This window comes from Pristiophorus japonicus, chromosome 1 (genome assembly GCF_044704955.1).
Source record: "Pristiophorus japonicus isolate sPriJap1 chromosome 1, sPriJap1.hap1, whole genome shotgun sequence".
Classification (NCBI taxonomy): domain Eukaryota; kingdom Metazoa; phylum Chordata; class Chondrichthyes; family Pristiophoridae; genus Pristiophorus; species Pristiophorus japonicus.
Window position 1 is genome coordinate 385,106,675 of NC_091977.1, and position 20,963 is coordinate 385,127,637.

General features: G+C 47.6%; 1 long non-coding RNA gene across 1 annotated transcript in view; it reads left to right on the forward strand.

The window, feature by feature from the left end:
* Positions 1–16,384, forward strand: part of LOC139259691 (uncharacterized) — an 86,155-nt gene extending 69,771 nt beyond the window's left edge. The window contains exons 2-4 of the long non-coding RNA XR_011592635.1: positions 8,849–9,033; positions 9,518–9,740; positions 16,006–16,384. This is a non-coding gene — a long non-coding RNA (uncharacterized lncRNA). The remainder of the gene's footprint in view (positions 1–8,848; positions 9,034–9,517; positions 9,741–16,005) is intronic.
* Positions 16,385–20,963: the final 4,579 nt, after the last annotated feature.

The following is a 20,963-nucleotide window of genomic DNA, read 5'->3' on the forward strand; positions in this document are numbered from 1 at the left end:
GAGTGCATGCTTTACAGATACACAACATCACTCTCTCCCCAAAGTCAAAGTGAAAACAATTTACAAAGTGAGGCGGTCGGGAGCCTTTCTTTCCCTGGTGGACCACCTCGGTACAAATATCTGTTCTGGTGTGTTGGCTGTGCCCTCGCTGGGCTGGCGTGTTGTTGGCCCTGCAGGGCTGCTAGGTGAGCCTGGCTTTGCTGAGCTCTTGGGCATGATGGGTTCGATTTCCTGGTCCGGCGTGGTGTCGTTGATCCTTTGGGTGTGTGTTGTGGGCTCGAAAAAGGTGGTGTCTGCTGTGGGTTATTCAGGGCAGTCTGTGAACCACAGCCTCGTTTGGTCCAGGTGCTTTCTGCAAATTAGTCCATTGTCTAGTTTGACTAAAAACACCCTATTCCCTTCTTTAGCTATCACCGTGCCCACGATCCACTTGGGACCATGTCCATAGTTTAGCACATACACAGGGTCATTTAGATCAATTTTCCGTGACACAGTGGCACGACCACCGTTTACATTTTGTTGCTGCCGCCTGCTCTCTACCTGACCATGCAGGTTGGGGTGAACCAGCGAGAGTCTGGTTTTAAGTGTCCTTTACATGAGTAGCTCAGCCCGGGGCACCCCTGTGAGCAAGTGGGGTCTCGTGCGGTAGCTGAGCAGTACTCGGGACAGGCGGGTTTGGAGTGAGCCTTCTGTGACTCATTTAAGGCTCTGTTTGATGGTTTGTACTGCCCGCTCTGCCTGCCCATTGGAAGCTGGTTTAAACGGGCCGAGGTGACATGTTTGATCCCATTGCGGATCATGAATTCTTTAAATTCGGCACTGGTGAAACATGGCCCGTATGTCAGATAGACCGTGGGTGGCAAACATGGCCCTCAGGCTTTCAATGGTGGTGGGTGGTGATGCTTCCCGACATTATTTCGCATTCAATCCATTTTGAAAAAGCATCCACCACCACCAGGAACATTTTACCGAGAAACGGGCCCGCATAGTCGACATGGATCCTCGACCATGGTCTGGAGGACCAGGACCACAAACTTAGTGGTGCCTCTCTGGGCGCGTTGCTCAACTGAGCACATACGCTGCATTGCCGTACACAGGACTCGAAGTCAGAGTCGATACCGGGCCACCACACGTGGGATCTGCCTATCGCTTTCATTATTACTATACCTGGGTGTGTACTGTGGAGATCCGAGATGAACGTCTCCCTGCCCTTTTTTGGTAGCACTATGCGGTTACCCCACAACAGGCAGTCTGCCTGAATGGACAGCTTGTCCTTTCGCCGCTGGAACGGCTTGATTGGCTCTTGCATTTCAACAGGGATGCTGGCCCAGCTCCCATGCAGTACACAGTTTTTTACTAGGGACAGCAGAAGATCTTGGCTGGTCCAAGTCCTAATCTGGCGAGCCATGACAGGTGATTTATCATTTTCAAACGTTTCCATGACCATGAACAAGCCTGCAGGCTGCGCCACCATCAACAAGTTTGCAGGCTGCGCCATTTCCACCCCCGTGGTGGGCAATGGTAGCCGACTGAGAGCACCCGCACAGTTCTCGGTGCATGGCCTGTGGCGGATGGTATAGTTATATGCTGATAGCAAGAGTGCCTACCTTTGTATGCGGGCTGAGGCATTAGTATTTATCCCCTTGTTTTCAGTGAACAGGGATGTGAGGGGCTTGTGATCGGTTTCCAGCTCAAATTTGAGGCCAAACAGGTACTGATGTATTTTCTTTACCCCGAATACACACGCTAATGTCTCTTTCTCAATCATGCTGTAGGCCCTCTCGGCCTTAGACAAGCTCCTGGAGGCATAGGCGACAAGTTGCAACTTCCCCACAACGTTAGCTTGTTGTAATACACACCTGACTCCATACGACGATGCGTCACATGCTAGCACAAGTCTTTTACATGGGTTATACAATACAAGCAGCTTGTTGGAGCATAAAATGTTTCTGGCTTTCTCAAAAGCAATTACTTGGTTTTTTTCCCCATACCCAGTTCTCACCTTTGCGCAATAATATATGTAGGGGCTCTAAGAGAGTGCTTAACCCTGGTAGGAAGTTACCAAAATAGTTGAGGAGTCCCAGGAACGAAAGCAGCTCTGTGACGTTCTGTGGCCTGGGCGCGTTCCTGATAGCCTCTGTCTTGGCGTCTGTGGGCCGAATGCTGTCCACCATGATCTTTCTCCCCAAAAACTCCACTTCTGTCACCATGAAGACACATTTCGACCTCTTCAGCCGCAGCACTACGCGATCCAGTCGCTGGAGGGCTTCCTCCAGGTTTTGTAGGTGCTCGACAGTGTCCCGACCCGTGACCAATATGCCGTCCTGAAAGACCACCATGTGTGGTACCGACTTGAGTAGGCTCTCCATGTTTCTCTGGAAGATCGCTGCAGCTGACCGAATTCCAAATGGGCATCTGTTGTAGATAAACAGTCCCTTTTGCGTATTGATGCAGGAGAGGCCCTTCGAAGACTCCTCCAGATCCTGCATCATGTAGGCCGAAGTCAGGTCGAGCTTGGTGAACGTCCTGCCTCCTGCCAGCGTCGCAAATAGGTCGTCTGACTTAGGTAGCGGGTATTGGTCCTGTACCGAGAAACGATTAATAGTTACTTTATAATCGCCGCAAATCCTGACCGTGCCATCACTTTTGAGTACTGGAACAATCGGGCTGGCCCACTCGCTGAATTCCACTGCGGAGATGATGCCCTCGCATTGCAGCCTGTCCAGCTCGATTTCCACTCTCTCCCTCATCATGTAAGGTACTGCTCGTGCCTTGTGATGAATGGGTCGTGCCTCTGGGACCAAGTGGATCCGCACTCCGTCCCGGAAAAGTTTCCAATGCCTGGCTCAAAAAGGGAAGGAAATTTGTTAAGGACCTGGGTACATGAGGCCTCATCGACATGTGATAGCGCTCCGATGTCATCCCAGTTCTAGCGGATTTTGCCCAGCCAGGTCCTTCCAAGGAGTGTGGGGCCATCACCCGGGGCAATCCAGAGTGGCAGTTCGTGCACGTGCCCTCGTAGGTGACCTTGACCATGGCGCTGCCCAGGACAGTGATAAGCTCTTTGGTGTACGTTCTCAGTTTCATGTGGATGGGGCTCAGGGCTGGTCTGAATGCCTTGTTGCACCAGTCTCTGAAACATCTTTTTACTCATGATGGATTGTCTAGCACCAGTGTTCAGTTCCATGGCTACGGGTAAGCCATTCAATTTTATATTTAGCATTACAGGTGGACATTTCGTCAAAATGTGTGCACCCCATGTACTTCAGCATCTGCCTCCTCTCTCTGAGGCTCGAAATTGCTTTGATTCACCATGGACCGATCTTCCTCTGCCACCTGGTGGTTAGCAGGTTTTGCAGAGCTTGCAGCCCATTTGCCAGCTCGTTGGAGGTGCCCCATTGTTCCACAACTCTTGCAAACATACCCTTTGAAGCGGCATGAATAGGCTGAATGGAAGCCTCCACAACGCAAACAAGGTATGAATTGCCTTGCATTCATCCTTTGTTGGGGACCCTGAGTCATCTGGGTCACCTGAGGCCTGCTGGCAGTTGCAGACTCATGGGTTCTGCCCTGTACATTTCTGCTTGCAAACACAGTTCCAGTTAATTTCTGAACATTGCTAGCACTTGTGTGCTGAGAGATTTGTTTGGTGTTATCACTGGTGGACATAAACGCCTGTGCTATTGCAATGGCCTTACTGAGGGTCGGTATCTCTACAGTCAAAAGTTTTTGTAGGATGGTCTCGTGGCCAATGCCCAGTACAAAAAAGTCTCTGAGCATTTGCTCCAGGTAGCCATCAAACTCACATTGTCCTTCAGATCGCTGCATGTGTAGAACCAATACCTCGCCATTAGCACACTCTCCCTCGGGTTAAGATGCTGCCGAACCAGTGTACACAGCTCCTCATACGACTTATCTGTGGGTTTCACCGGAGTCAGAAGATTCTTCATGAGGCTGTAGGTCGGTGCCCCGCAGACTGTGAGGAGGACCGCTCTCCTTTTTGCAGCGCTTCCTTCTCCATCCAGCTCGTTGGCTACAAAGTACCAGTCTAGCCGTTTGACATAGGCTTCCCAGTCCTCACCCTCCGAGAACTTCTCCAGGATGCCCACAGTTTGCTGCATCTTTGCATTGGATTCGTATTCTCATCACCAGTTATTGTGCTCCTAACACAGATGAGGCTGCACACAAGGAGGTTAAAGTAACAGTGACCTCAGTCTTTAATAAGACACTCCAGAGTGAGGAACAGGCCTTAGGGGCTGGCTTATATACAGTGCTCCCAAGGGCTTCTGGGATCCCTTGGGACTTCAGGGGATGAGCTCCCTGGTGGCGGAACATGGGAGTGTATGCTTTACAGATACACAACACTACCATATTATGGTCACTCTTCTCCAAGGGGCCTCGCACAACAAGATTGTTAATTAATCCTCTCTCATTACACAAGACCCAGTCTAGGATGGCCTGCTCTCTAGTTGGTTCCTCGACATATTGGTCTTGAAAACCATCCCTTATACATTCCTGGAAATCCTCCTCCACCGTGTTGCTATTATTTTTAGTTCGTGGCCTATTCCTGTGCCTTCTGTGAATGTGTGTAAACCTTACAATCATTAGTTCCTAAACATGATCTTATTAAATATTTTCTCTGAACATAGATGTTATAACTATGCATTCATTGGATACAAACTGTATTAGCATATAACATTAACGTTAACGATGAATAGTATGCGGGGTGACTCATTGTAGATTACAATATCTGTTGTGTTTCCATAATAGTACCTCGGCAATTAGCTTATACCATGCTCTTGTCACGTTTTCAGAGGAAGCTAGCTAAGAATCGGGTGGAGCAGAGACGCACTGGAGGAGGCCCTGCTGAACTACAGCTGCTCACTGACTTGGAGGAACATGCTGCAGCATTAGTGGGCAGCCACAATTGTTCTGCCACCCATGTTGGTGCAGATCCCGTTGTTGCGCCACTTGAGCAATGTGTAAAGAAGTGGTAAACCAGTGGTAATTTAAAGTAATTTAATGCCATTTGATTATAACATATGAATGATGTAATATTATGCATGCAGCTTCTGTACTCTTCTGCATTCTCAAGTTAATCATATGTAAGATCTCTCATTCACATTTATTGCAGCAGTGTTGCTCCTCGTACATATGCCTGCGCAGTGCAAGCATTCTCATGTCTCCCCTTCTCTTCTACTAAACTCAATTATGTTTTCTAGCTCCCCAGGTTCCCCAGGCGCAAAGGAAGCCCCCTGAAGCATCACCTCTACCACTGCAGGTCGTGCTGATCACGGGGGAAGAACAAGAACAAGATACGACCGAGGAGTAGGATGATGAGCCTGAAAGATCATCTGTGCTACCTGCGGCCACGTCATCCTCACCTGATGAAGTAGCGGGGCCAAGCGGCTTGCAGCAGGGCACTCCGAGTCGCCCAATGCCCATGCCGACCCCGCGGAGGTTGAGTCGGTGAGGTAGGCACGCGCTGCAATGGGCAGATGTCAACAAGGACATGGTGTCACTGTCGAGGGCAAGCGTCGACATAGGTCGAGAGCTCCTCCAGCCAATTGGTGGGTTCACCGGCAACATTGCTATACTGTCTGCCAGAATATCGGCGGACATGGGGCAGATGGTTGCAGCAATGGGGCAAACGACCGACTCTGTCAATGCCTTGCGGCACGCAATAGTTTCAAGATATGGCACTGCACCCCAAGGTGCCGTACCACCATCCAGCACGACAGACAGGAGGAAGAACTTCCATCTGACTCGGAAAACGTTTCTTCGCAAATGTCCTCTCCTCGATCCACTGAGGTCATGCTGCCAACATCACCCCTTCCACCCGCCCCCTCCCCACCCCCCCCGCCCACAGTAGCAGCCCTTGAGGTGCTCTGCTGCAAGACGTCTTGGTCCTGTTAGGAGGGGATTAAGTGGGAAAGTGGTAGTTACGATGAGGGGGGCTCAAGTTAGAGAAGGGAAGCATGGCCGCAGGTAGGGAGGGGGGAGGAGCCGTATGTTATTGTTATATTATTATTTTTAAAAATGTGTTGACAGTTGGGAGTTGGGGGTGAGGTGTTATAGTTTGTTAAAAAATATTTTAAATCAGTTGTTAAATTATTAAAAATGTTTATTTAACTTTACAATTGTTGTGAAGTGTCTTCTAATAACGTAAGGTAAAACATCAATACAAGGGTTGGAAACAATGGCCATTGGCCAGGTCAGGCCAGGATGAAATGTAACGCAACTGTAACTGTCACCAACGTAACTTCATGCAAAGCGTTCATTTATGAGCTGCTGACGCAACAGTTTTGCAGCTGCGTAACTGCCACATGGCTTTTCCAGTGGTTTGGTGGGGTGGGAGTATGGATTCATGGCCAGGCTGATTGTCCTCCCCGAAGACCTCGTCATTCTCTTCATCCTCCTCTTCCACCTCCCCCCTCTCCTGAGGTGGACCGGCAGTCCCATCAGGCAACTGTTGTCCTCTCCTGATAGCTAGGTTATGCAACATGCAGCACACCACAATGAACTCAGCGATCTGCTCAGGGTGGTACTGTAGGTTACCTCCTGAGTGGTCCAGGCATCTGAAGCGCTGCTTCAGAATTCCAATTGTCTTTTCGACGATATTGCGTGTGGGTATATGGCTTTCATTGTAGCGCTTCTTGGCTTCCGTCTGGGGCTTATGCAGTGGGGTCATGATCCAGCTGGCAAGGCCATATCCTTTATCCCCCAGAAATAGACAGTTTCTTAAACGATAAGGGGATAAGGGGTTATGGGGAGCGGGTGGGGAAGTGGAGCTGAGTCCATGATCAGATCAGCCATGATCTTATTGAATGGTGGAGCAGGCTCGAGGGGCCATATGGCCTACTCCTGTTCCTATTTCTTATGTTCTTCTGTTCCGCTGTATGGGCTTGGCTTCCGCGTGCTCCCAGCGAAGAGACTCGAGGTGTTCGGCGCCTTCCCTCCACTTTGAGCGGTCTTGGGCTAGGGATTACCAGGTGTCAGTGGGGTTGTTGCACTTTTTCAAGGAGGCTTTGAGGGTGTCCTTGCTCACCTGGGACTCACTTGCCATATCGGAGCTCTGAGTAGAGCACTTGTTTTAGGAGTCTAGTATCAGGCATACGGTCGATGTGGCCTGTCCGTCAGAGCTGATCGAGCGTGGTCAATGCTTCGATACTGGGGATGTTGGCCCGAGCGAGAACACTGATGTTGGTGCGCCTATCCTGCCAATGGATTTGCAGGATCTTGCAGAAGCAGGATTGGTGGTACTTCTCCAGTGCTTTGAGGTCCCTGCTGTACATAGTCCATGTCTCTGAAGCATATAAGGGTGCGTGTATCACTACTGCTCTGTAGCCCGTGGGTTTGGTGCGAGATTTGAGATCCCGGTCTTCAAACACTCTCTTCCTCAGGTGACCGAAGGCTACACTGGCACACTGAAGGCGGTGTTGGACTTCGTCATCGACATCTGCCCTTGTTGAAAGTAGGCTCCCAATGTATGGAAAGTGGTCCACATTGTCCAAGGCCTCGTCATGGATCTTGATAATCAGGGGTCAGTACTATGTGGCGGGGGCAGGTTGGTAGAGAACCTTTGTCTTATGGATGTTTAATATAAGGCCCATACTCTTGTACGCTCAGTGAAGGTGTTGACGATGGTTTGGCGTTCGACCTTGGAGTGCGCAAACAAAAGCGTCGTTTGCATACTGTAATTTAATATGGGACAACCGTGGATCTGGGCTGGAGGCGACGGAGGTTGAACAATTTCCCGTTTGTTCTGTAGATTAGCTCCATTCCAGCGGGGAGCTTATTTAGGGTGAGATGGAGCATTGCAGCATGGAAGATCAAAAAGAGCGTTGGTGCGATGACACAGCCTTGCTTGACCCAGGTCCGCACGTGTATTGGGTCTGTGGTGGATCCATTGATCAGGACCACGGCTTACATGTCATTGTGAAGCAGGCAAAAGATGGTGACAAACTTTTGAGGGCAGCCGAATTTGAGAAGGACACTCCATAATCTTTCACAGTTGACAGTGTCGAAGGCCTTTGTGAGGTCAAAGAAGGCCATGTACAGAGGTTATACAATATATCTACCCTATCAAACCCTTTCATTACCATAAAGACCTCTATCAAGTCACTGCTCAGCCTTCTCTTTTCTAGAGAAAAGAGCCCCGGCCTGTTCCGTCTTTTCTGATAAGTATATCCTTTCAATTCTGGTATCATGCTTGTGAATCCTTTTTGCACCTTCTCCAATGTCTCTATATCCTTTTTATAATAGAGACCAGAACTGTGCACAATACACCAAGTGTGATTTCACCAAGGTTCTATACAAGTTTACTATAACATCTCTGCTTTTCAATTCTACCCCTCCAGAAATGAACCCTAGTGCTTAGTTTGCTTTGTTTAATAGCCTTATTTCGTAATTTGTGTATCTGTACCCCTAGATCCTTTTGTTCCTCTACCTCATCTACACTCATTATCCAAGCAGTATATGACTTCCTAATTCTTCCTTCCAAAATGCACCACCTCGCACTTATCTATATTGAAATTTATTTGCCTATTACACACCTATTCTGCAAGTTTATTAATGTCTTCCTGCATTTTGCTACATTCTTCCTCTGTATTAACTTTACCTCCCAGTTTGGTGTCGTCCACAAAATTTGAAATTGTACTTCAGATAATGGTGGTATATTGCATGTTGCTTAATTTTGACTTACAAAAAGGCCTTGTCATGGAATGCTCAGAGTAAGAGGAGCAGGGGCATGAAGAGGATATGGAGTACAACCAGTTGTTGCAGCAAGAGATATTTATTCCAACATTCCAATACAGGAGACTTTTCTTTTTTTTCATTTATTCTCTAGATGTGAGCCATGCTGGAAACTAGAGAGAGTTGTGATGGACCATTTAATAAAATGCTGCAGTCCTTGCAGTGATGGTGTTCCCACAATGGTGTTTGGGAAAGCCAGGATATTGATCCAGTGATGATGAAGAAACAGAGACACATGTTCATGTCAGCATGGTGTGTACCTTGGAAAGGAACTTGGAGGTATGGTGATCCCACAACATGTGGCTTTTGTCCTTCATGGTGTTAAAGGTCATGAGGAGGTAAGTACCATAAAAGTTAATCTAATGAGTTGCTGCAGTATATCCTGTAGATTGTAGCTAATACATTATGCAGCCACAATGCACCGTGATGGAAGTGGATGGATACTGAGTCTACTGCAAAGGGTGCCAATCAAATGGCTGCACTGTCTTGGATGGTGTTAAGATTCTGAAGTGTCACTGCAGATGCAACCATCCAAGAGAGTGGTTATTCCATCACACACAGGACATGAGTCTTATAGATGGTCAAAAGGCTTTGAGGGGTCAGATCATGATGGTTAGCCATTTGTCACAGAGTACCATCCAGTTATATGGTAACCACTACAATATCAATGATGGGAGATTCAGTGATGGTAATGTTGAAGATCAGGGAATTTAGCTTTTGTCATTGCCTGGCACTTATGTAAATGTTATATGCCTCTTGTCAGCCCAAGACTGAATGAAGACCATTTCTGCTGGGCTACTTTATTATCAGAGGATTTGTGAAAGGAGCTGAACACTGCAGTCATCAGTGAATAGCTATGCTTCTAACCTTATAGTAGATGGAAGGCCATTAATAGAAAAGTTGAAGATGGCTGGGCCAAGGTCACTTTCCTGAGGAACTCCTGCAGCAATGTCCTTGGGCTGCGATGATTGGCTCCGGCACGTCAGGTAGGATTCCAGTTACTAGACATCTTTCCCTATAAAACCTGTTGATTTCGGTTTTGCTAGAGTTCATTGGTGCCAAACTTAGTCGAAAGCTACATTGGTGTCATTGATTACTTCTCTCAGCTCTCCTCTGGCATTCAGCACTTGCATCCAAGTCTGGAACAAGGCTGTGATGAGGTCTGGAGCCAAGTGGTCCTGGCAGAACCCAAACTGAGCATCGTGAGCAGGTGTTGCTTCTTTACACTATTTATGATTCCTTCCATTATTTTACTAATGAGACTGATAGGGTGGTAATTAGCCTATTTAGATTTGCCTTGTTCTTTATGAATAGACCATATCTAGCCATCTTCCATATTGTTGGGTAGATGTTAGTGTCATAGATATACTGGAATAGATCGGCTCAGGGAATGGCTAGTTCCAGAGAGGAAAATTCAGGCTGTGGTGCAGGGTATAAATACTCTTTCCTGCCACAGGTGACTATTATGTCAGTGCAGATTTTCATACACACTAATATAACTGGACAGCAGACGTAGCACTCAACCACTCCAATACTCACACAATAGTCCAGTTCAGCTCAAATCAGAAAGCACTTTCATATAAACATAGAATCTAATAGCATAGCAGGTGACAATTTGGCCCATCGTGCTTGTGCTGGCTCTTTGAAAGAGCAATCCAATTATTCCCACTCCCCTGCTCTTAGAATCATAGAATCATAGAAATTTACAACACAGAAGGAGGCCTTTCGGCCCATCGTATCCATGCCAGCCGACAAAGAGCTATCTGGCCTAATCCCACTTTCCAGCTCTTGGTCCATAGCCTTGTAAGTTACGTCACTTCAAGTGCCTGTCCAAGTACTTTTTAAATGCTATGAGGGGTTCTGTCTCTATCACCCTTTCATGCAGTTTGTTCCAAACCCCCACCACCCTCTGGGTGAAAAAAAATTCCCCTTAAATGCCCTGTAAACCTCCTACCAATTACTTTAAATCTATGCTCCCTGGTTGTTGACCTCTCTGCTAAGGGAAATAGGTCCTTCCTATTCACTTTATCTAGGCCCCTCATAATTTTATACACTTCAATAAGGTCGCCCCTCAGCCTCCTCTGTTCCTAAGAAAACAACCCTAGCCTATTCAATCTTTCCTCACAACTCCAATTTTCCAAGCAAGGCAACATCCTCGTAAATCTCCTCTGTACCCTCTATGGTGCAATCACATCTCCCTGTAATGAGGTGATCAGAACTGCACGCAGTACTCCAGCTGTGGCCTAACTAGTGTTTTATACAGTTCAAGCATAACCTCCCTGCTCTTATATTCTATGCCTCGGCTAATAAAGTCAAGTATCCCGTATGCCTTCTTAACCACCTTATCTACCTGGCCTGCTACTTTCAGGGATCTGTGGACATGCACTCCAAGATCCCTCTGTTCTCCTACACTTCTCAGTGCCCTACCATTTAATGTGTATTCTCTTTCCTTGTTAGTCCTCCCCAAATGCATTACCTCACACTTCTCAGGATTGAATTCCATTGGCCACTTTTCTGCCTACCTGACCAGTCCAAATTGATATCTTCCTGCAGTCTACAGCTTTCTTCTTCATTATTAACCATAAGGCCAATTTTTGTATCATCTGCAAACTTCTTAATCATACCCCCTACATTCAAGTTCAAACCATTGATATATACCACAAAAAGCAAGGGACACAGTACTGAGCCCTGCAGAACCCTACTGGAAGCAGCCTCCTAGTCACAATAACACCCATCGATCATTACCCTTTGCTTCCTGTCTCTGAGCCAATTTTGGATCCAATTTGCCACTTTGCCTTTGATCCCATGGGCTTTTACTTTCACCAGACTGCCATGTGGGATGTTATCAAAAGCCTTACTAAAATACATATAGACTGCATCAAACGCACTACCCTCATCGACCCTCCTTGTTACCTCCTCAAAAAATATAATCAAATTAGTCAGACACGATCTTCCCTTAACAAATCTATGCTGACAGTCCTTGATTAATCTGTGTCTTTCTAAATGAAGATTTATCCTATCCCTCAGAATTTTTTCCAATAATTTTCTCACCGCCGAGGTTAAGCTGGCCTGTAATTACTCGGTCTATCCCTTTCCCCCCTTTTAAACAAATGTACAACATTAGCAGTCCTCCAGTCCTCCAGCACCACACCTGTAGCCAGAGAGGATTAGAAAATGATGGTGAGAACCTCTGTTATTTTCTCTTAACAGCCTGGCATACATTTCATCCGGTCCTGAGGATTTATCCACTTTCACGGATGCTCAACCCATTAATATTTCCTTTCTCACTATGTTTATTTCATCTAATATTTCACACCTCTCCTCATTGATTGTAATGTCTGCATCACCCCTCTCTTTTGTGAAAACAGACGCAAAGTATTCATTAAGAACCATACCCATGTCTTCCGCCTCCACACACAGATCACCTTTACGGTCGCTAATAGGCCCTACTCTTTCTTTAGTTATCCTTTTGCTCTTAATGCATTTATAAAACATCTTTGGTTTTTCTTTGATTATACTTGCCAATATATTTTCATGCCCTCTCTTTGCTTTCCTAATTTCATTTTTAATGTCACCCCTGCACTTTCTATATTCCTCTATGGTTTCTGCAGTTTTGAGCCCTCAGTATCTGACAAAAGCTTCCCTTTATTTCTTTATCCTACCCTGTATGCCCCTTGACATCCAGAGAGCTCTAGATTTGTTAGTCCCACCCTTTTTCTTTAAGTGAACATACTTTTTCTGAACCCTCACTATTTCTTCCTTGAATGTCTCCCACTGCTCTGGCACTGATTTATCTTCAATTAGCTGTTTCCAGTACACTTTGGCTAAATCACATCTCAGCTTAATAAAATTAGCTTTTCCCCAATTGAGAGCCTTTATTTTTGATCTATCTTTGTCCTTTTCTAGAACTACCATAATTGAATTATAATCACTACCACCAAAATGCTCTCCCACTGATACCCCTTCCAACTGCCCAGCTCCATTCCCTAAAACTAAGTACAGAACCACCCCCTCCCTTGTTGGGCTTGCTATGTTTTGGCTAAAAAGTTCTCCTGAATACATTTTAAGAATTCTGCTCCCGCAGTACCATTCACACTAATTCTCTCTCAGTCAAAATGTAGTAGTTGAATTCCCCTACTATTACTGCCCTATTGATTTTGCACTTCTCAGAAATTTGCCTGCATATTTGCTCTTCTATCTCTCTCTGACTGTTTGGGGGTCTATAGTACACTCCCAGTAGTGTGATTGCCCCTTTTTTGTTCTTCAGTTCAACTCATATGGCCTTGTTTGATGACCCCTCTAACATATCATCCCTTCTCACAGCTGTAATTGTTTCTTTAATCAATATTGCGCCGCCCCCTTCTTTTTTATCCCCCTCTCTATCCCGTCTGAAAACCCTGTAACCAGGAATGTTGAACTGCCATTTCTGCCGTTCTTTCAGCCATGGCACAGTAATAGCTATATCATACTCCCACGTGTCTATGTGCCTTCAGCTCATCTGCCTTATTCCCTAGATGCCTTGCATTGAAGTATATATCATTTAGCACTGCAAAACTCCCTTGTTGTCTATTTTCTAACCTTTGTTTCCTCTGCCTTCCAAACTCGCTTACTAATTTTCTGCCTTCCATTTCCATCTTTTCTTCTCTCCCTTCTGAATCTCCTCTCAGGTTCCCATCCCTCTGCCTAGCTAGTTTAAACCCTCCCTAGCAACACTGGCAAACCCGCTGCGAGGATATTGGTCCCAGCCCTGATGAGGTGCAATCCATCTTGTACGGGTCCCACCTCCCCCAGAAACGGTCCCAATGCCTCAGGAATCTAAAGCCCTCCCTCCTGTACCATCTCTCCAATCATGGATCTGTTCTACCCTTCTATTTCTGTACTCACTAGCATGTGGCAGTGGGAGTATTCTGGAGATTACTACTTTTGAGATCCTGCTTTTTAATCTCTTTCCCAGCTCCCTAAAATCAGTCTGCAGGATCTCATCCCTCTTTCTACCTATGTCATTGGTGCCGATATGGACCATGACCTCTGGCTGTTCACCCTTCCCCCCGTAAAAATATCCTGCAGCCGTTCAGTGACATACTTGACCCTAGCACCAGGGAGGCAACATACCATCCTGGAGTCACATCTGCGACCTCAGAAGCGCCTTTCTGTTCCCCTAACTATCAAATCCTCTACCACGATTGCTCTTCCACTCTTCTTCCTCTCCTTGAGCAGCTGAACCACCCATGGTGCCGTGGACTTGGTTCTGGCTGCACTCCTCAGAGGAACCATCGCCCTCACCATTATCCAGAACTGAAAACTGGTTAGCGAACGAGATGCACTCAGCGAACTTCTGCCCTACCTGACTCGTCCTTCTTGGCTGCCTGGCAGTCGCCCGTTCCCTCTCTGCCTGCACAGTCTGTGGGGTGATCACCTCCTGAAATGTGCTATCCACTAAGTTCTCAGCCTCACGGATGCACTGCAGTGATGCTGCTCAAATTCTCAAACCCGGAGCTCGAGCTGCTCCAGTTGGCGACACTTCCCGCACACGTGGTCGTCCAGGCCACGAGAAGCATCCAGGACTTCCCACATGGCACAGGATGTGCATTCCGCAAGACTGAGCTGCTCTGCCATGCCTCTATTTATTAGATTATTAACTAAAGTTACCTCTCTGCCCTAACTTAGAGAAAATAAAAGACAATCATTACCTACCTCCTTGTTGACGTCCCTCCTTGTTTGTTTTTGAAATACGCCATGGAAGGTACGCCCCATGCTACCTTCGACTACTGACAACAACACTGCACTAGTGACATGAGCTTGGTGGCAGATTTGAGGGCCTGGTCTTCGAACTCTCTTTCTCAGGCGGCCAAAGGCTGCACTGGAGCACTGGAGGTGGTGTTGAATCTCGTCGTCAATGTCTGCTCTTGTTGATAAGAGGCTCCCGAGGTATGGGAAATGGTCCACGTTGTCCAGGGCTGCGCCATTGATCTTGATGACTGGGGGGCAGTGTGTGCGGTGGGGACAGGCTGCTGGAGGACCTTTGTTTTATGGATGTTTAGTGTAAGGCCCATGCTTTCGTACGCCTCAGTAAATACGTCAACTATGTCCTGGAGTTCAGCCTCTGTAGGCGTCATCCGCGTACTGTAGCTCGACGACAGAGGATGGGATGGTCTTGGATCTGGCCTGGAGACGACAAAGGTTGAACAAGTTCCCACTGGTTCTGTAGTTTAGTTCCACTCCAGCAGGGAGCTTGTTGAGTGTGAGGTGGAGCATGGCAGCGAGGAAGATTGAGAAGAGGGTTGGCGCGATGACGCAGCCCTGCTTGACCCCAGAGCTCAGAGACATGGACCATGTGCAGTAGACACCTCAAGTTGCTGGAGAAATACCACCAACGGTGTCTCCACAAGATCCTGCAAATCCCTTGGGAAGATAGACGCACCAACGTTAGTGATATGTCCTTACTGTACAATATAAATGCACACGAGGCCCATGCTTGAGAGAAGGTCAGTCTGTGACCTGTCCTTTATTTCATAGCACTCAAGTGCTGGAAGTGGGTGGAGCTTCCCTTTTTATATCTGAAGGTCTAGGTTAGGAGTGTCTCCCAAAAGTTCACCACCTAGTGGTCATTGTTATCACAGTGTACAACTTAGGTCAGATTATACATGGGTTACAATGCTGGTTGAATACATGACATCACCTTCCCCCCCCAAAGTCTTATTGGGATCACAGGTTGAGTCTCTCTGGTGGTTTATGCTGCCTTGTAGAGCGCCTGAGTTGAGGCTCCGGTTGTTGGGTGCTGGCCTGAGTGTCTGCTGTTTGCGGTGCCTCAGGCCTGTCCGGACTGCCCACAGTGACTGGGTTCTCCTCCCTTTGGTTCCTGTGTTCGGTCACCTGTGATGGAGTGAACTCTACATCGTGTATTTTTTGGCGCTAAAAAGATTTATCGCCATTTTTCAAGTTTCGCCAGTGGTTTAGTGCCGGCGATAAAAATTATCATCCACCTTTTTTTTTTGCCGTTTTTATGACATCAATTGTCGTGCAACGTTCCACTATCGCCGTTTTTGCAAAATTCGCCAATATTGCCATTTTTACCATCGCCGAAAAAACCTGTCCGAAAAAATCAAGTCTTACCAGGTCGGACTCATGATGCACCCGCGCTAATGGTGCCATCTTCAAAAACGGAGCAAGAGTTCAGTGCAGAAAAGAATTTGGAGGGAAGGCTACGTTTTACAGATTGAACTTTTTCTGAGTGTATACTTTGTTTTTAAGGACATTTAAAAGAATGGAGCCTATGCTATCTCTGCCATTATTGCTGGTTGCTTTTTCTATGCAACATAGAGCTGGAAGAAGGATTATTCAACAACATAATGTGCTTAATCAAAAAGCTCGCAGACATATGGGGAGGAGGCCTTACCCCAGTGAGTTTACAGGGAACAGCGCTCATACCTCCAGCTCTCTGAGGCACAGTGCATTAGAAGGGTGCGCTTTCGAAAAGAGATGGTCACAGAGATATGCCAGCTCATAAAGGCAGACCGACAGCCGACCAAAGGGAGCAGGAGCTTTCCCCACTGCAAAAGCCTTACGTCAGCAGCTGATAATTCAATGCTTTGCTTGAAGGCTGAACGTTTGATCATTAACTACTCTCTATCCCACCGTTGACTATTTCTCTCTGTTATTCTGCAAATGAGACACTGTACAAGATTGGTTAATGTGAAAAAAACAATGTAAAATTATTAAAATTTTTACATTAATAAAACTTTGTAAACTTTAATTAGTAACTTCAATAACATTTTTCAATGGTAAAGCTTTTGTAAGCTTTATTTAAATAACAAAACAACAACAAAATAACCCCTCCAACAAACATCCTTCAGCTGCAACCACCTTTACCCCACCTAATTTGAGCCCCCCGCCCCCGTCGATTGTTGCTCTTGCTCCTACCCCTACCCCTACCTACGTTGGACCCAAGATGTTTTTTAGCAACCCGCCCAAGGCTTGTTGGGGGAGAGAAGTAGGAGACGCCATTGGACCCACTGGAGAAGCTGGGGCTGTGGAAGGCCTGGCTTCTGAGTGACAAGCCTGTTACTCAGCCTCACCACTCACTGGTGCTGTCAGTCTGGGTGGTATGCCATTGGGGACTGGAGTGCCATGAGTCGAGACCGTCAATTGGCGCTGGGCATTGATCGCTTTGGTGTTCTGCCTTGTTGCAACTACAAGCTACGAAAAGCCTGCCTTTATGTCCGCAGATAGTGATGCAATGTTTGTGGCGATCCCACCCATGACCTCGAGGAGCTGTCGGCTGAGCTGGATGCTCTCCCCAGACAGTCCCACCAAATCCAGGTGCGCGTCTGCCTGCGTTTCAGCAGAGCAACTTTGGCGACTCAGCCTCCGCACAGACGGCATACGGGCTTCTGCCCTGGGTGTGCTTTGTTGCAACCCACTGGGACCCGGGGTCTCGGATGCTGGATAACCACAGAATGTCGTGTCCTCATCTGATAAACTGGTAGCTGCAGTTGAAGTCAGTTCCTGCGTGGGCTCCGCCCCCCCCCCCACAAATGAACGCTTTGGTCCTCCTCCTGCTCTTCCTCTCATGGAGGTTCCTCAGCGTGGCTGATGTCTGTGTGCTCCACCATAGCATCCGGCGAAGTGAGGCCTTGGAATCCAATCTGCAAAATAGAAAACAACAGATGATTGGTTAGCAACAGGGGAGGGGGCAGGCTGACATGAGTAGGGTCACATATCACAGGCTCATTTGAAGGACCACCACTACTGTATTACATGTCAACAATAGACAGTACATTGCATAATCCGAAACCTAGCCCACATACAGTGCATAGCATTGACCCAACCCAGACCATGGATTTTGCAGGACTTACCCTCACTCTCAAATGAGGACTCAGCACCCCTACAGGTAGTTGATCTCTGCGAGGCACCACCGGTGCGCCGCTGCTCCGGTGGTTCTGCGACAACTTTCCCTGCAAAGATGACAATACAAATGGACATGAGATGGTGAGATGGGACTGTGAGATGGTGTGTAAAGGCACTGACCCCGCCCCCATCCCCCCACTCCTCCTCACACCGCAGGGACTGTGAGATGGTGTGTAAAGGCACTGACCCCCCCCCCCACCCCCCCACTCCTCCTCACACCGCAGGGACTGTGAGATGGTGTGTAAAGGCACTGACACCCCCCCCCCACCCCTCCTCACACCGCAGGGACTGTGAGATGGTGTGTAAAGGCACTGACACCCCCCACCCCTCCTCACACCGCAGGGACTGTGAGATGGTGTGTAAAGGCACTGACCGCCCCCCCCCCACCCCTCCTCACACCGCAGGGACTGTGAGATGGTGTGTAAAGGCACTGACCGCCCCCTCCCACCCCTCCTCACACTGCAGGGACTGTGAGATGGTGTGTAAAGGCACTGACACCCCCCCCCCACCCCTCCTCACACCGCAGGGACTGTGAGATGGTGTGTAAAGGCACTGACACCCCCCACCCCTCCTCACACCGCAGGGACTGTGAGATGGTGTGTAAAGGCACTGACTGCCCCCCCCCCACCCCTCCTCACACCGCAGGGACTGTGAGATGGTGTGTAAAGGCACTGACCGCCCCCACCCCCCACCCCTCCTCACACCGCAGGGACTGTGAGATGGTGTGTAAAGGCACTGACCGCCCCCCCCCCACCCCTCCTCACACCGCAGGGACTGTGAGATGGTGTGTAAAGGCACTGACCGCACCCCCCCCCACCCCTCCTCACACCGCAGGGACTGTGAGATGGTGTGTAAAGCACTGACCGCCCCCTCCCACCCCTCCTCACACCGCAGGGACTGTGAGATGGTGTGTAAAGGCACTGACCGCCCCCCCCCCCCACCCCTCCTCACACCGCAGGGACTGTGAGATGGTGTGTAAAGGCACTGACCGCCCACCCCTCCTCACACCGCAGGGACTGTGAGATGGTGTGTAAAAGCACTGACCGCCCCCTCCCACCCCTCCTCACACCGCAGGGACTGTGAGATGGTGTGTAAAGGCACTGACCGCCCCCTCCCACCCCTCCTCACACCGCAGGGACTGTGAGATGGTGTGTAAAAGCACTGACCACCCCCTCCCACCCCTCCTCACACTGCAGGGACTGTGAGATGGTGTGTAAAAGCACTGACCGCCCCCTCCCACCCCTCCTCACACCGCAGGGACTGTGAGATGGTGTGTAAAGGCACTGACCGCCCCCTCCCACCCCTCCTCACACCGCAGGGACTGTGAGATGGTGTGTAAAGGCACTGACCGCCCCCCCCCCCACCCCTCCTCACACTGCAGGGACTGTGAGATGGTGTGTAAAGGCACTGACCACCCCGCCACCCCCCCCGCCCACTGCCCCCCCCCCCCCACCACCACCATCTCTCTCACACCTCACAACTTTCCCTGCAAAGATGACAATACAAATGGTTACCAGAGGGCCATTCTGCTTTTGTGGCACACACAGATAGTCATCAAAGCACTTGTACCATTTAATACAATCCTGTATTTAATGGCCCTGGTAGTTGCACATGGTTCATGAAGAAGACATTGAAATGCAGAAACATCTTTTAAGATGTCAAAAAGCAGTCCTTATAATGTGTGATGATCATTCAAGGCAAATAAGGTGCAACACAAAGCCTACCGATACCAACATGTGTCACATTTACAATTTAAGTAATTGGAGTACATCAATAAAAATATTACTTACTCTGATGACCCTGCAATAGTCATTCCAACTTTTCCGACATTGTACATGTTCCCTCCTGATACAGCCGATGAAGGAAACCTCCTCAGCCACACTTTTCCACAGACGTTTTACACCGACTGTGGGGAGCTTTGCACGACCCTTCTTTGAAGTCTCCCCCCATCTGCTTTCTACAACAGTAATGAGGGCCTCATTTGCATCAGGAGTGAATTTCCTGCCCCTCTTCTGGTCGAAATCACCCTGCATTTTTAATTGCTGCTGTTTAAATCAACTCTCAAAAATGGCAGATTCAGTCCTGGGTGTATTGTGCATGACACATAACCAGGATTATGGGAAAAAATCGGCTGAAAAAAATTGGGCAAAAAAAAATATTTGCGCCTGAGCAGAAGGTCCGTTTTTAACTTCGGTAGTTTCAATTTGGGCGTACAAATGTTGCGCAACGCCGTTTTTTACCACTATCGCCATTTACCATTTACCGAATTTTGCGAGCTTATTTTATAGCACTTTTTCGGCGATAGGAAAAGGGTGGTAACTGCAATTAGCACCAAAAAAACGGTGCTAGCGCTAATTGGCGAATTTCTAGCCCTAAGAAAGAGAGACGAACCAAAACAAAGACTGGCACAAGAGAAATGTTGAGGGTGGAAATGAGAGAAAGAAAAGCACAGACACAAAGGCTGATAGATAGAGGGGCAACAGCAAACTAAATGAAATGTGGTTTTTAATCACAAATATTCAGCTGCACCAGCTATATTTCCAAATGGAATTATGTGAAGAAGCATACAAGACTCAGCTCCGTGAGCAAGCTATGCATTGTGAATGAAAAATGAATTAGTCAAAAAGCAATTCCAACCATAACAGCAGCACAAATTTTTTCTGTGATAGTAATTGGTCAGATATTTGCATGCCTGACTTTATTATTCATGACAGTGATACCACACACCCTATAATTTATATTCCTGCTTTATAATTTGTTTTAAATACAGATCATTTCTCTACCAAACAGCATGAAATTACATTTAAAAACCTAAGTCAATCACCTACAAGTGCACAATTGTCAGTATGTACTTACATTATAACTAATCATTTGTTTATCACTAATGATGTGCAATGTGCTCTGAGTATTTTAATATATTCAAACTTTTAGTAGAAAGGTAACAATTTCCAACAGCTGAAAGACAAATTTAACCTTAGCCGGTACAAAATTAAACATTTCCTTCAAGATGTAGCCACATTTCAAAAATTACAGCAACATCCAATCCACTTCCCACACCAAGAATTATAACTGGACTCGCCTGGAGACTCCGCAAACACATTTCAAACCCTCTGTTTGCCTCTAGATGAAAATGTTGTGTATGCAATAACTCAATAAACTAAATACTATAAACTCCGAACAGGTACAAACCTAGCTCTACTTTATTATAGCCCAAAGTAATTTCATTACAAGATGGCTGGCCTTTGTATACCTAAGCCGCACACACGTGCACACAGCCCAATGACCTCCGACAATGGCGCCAC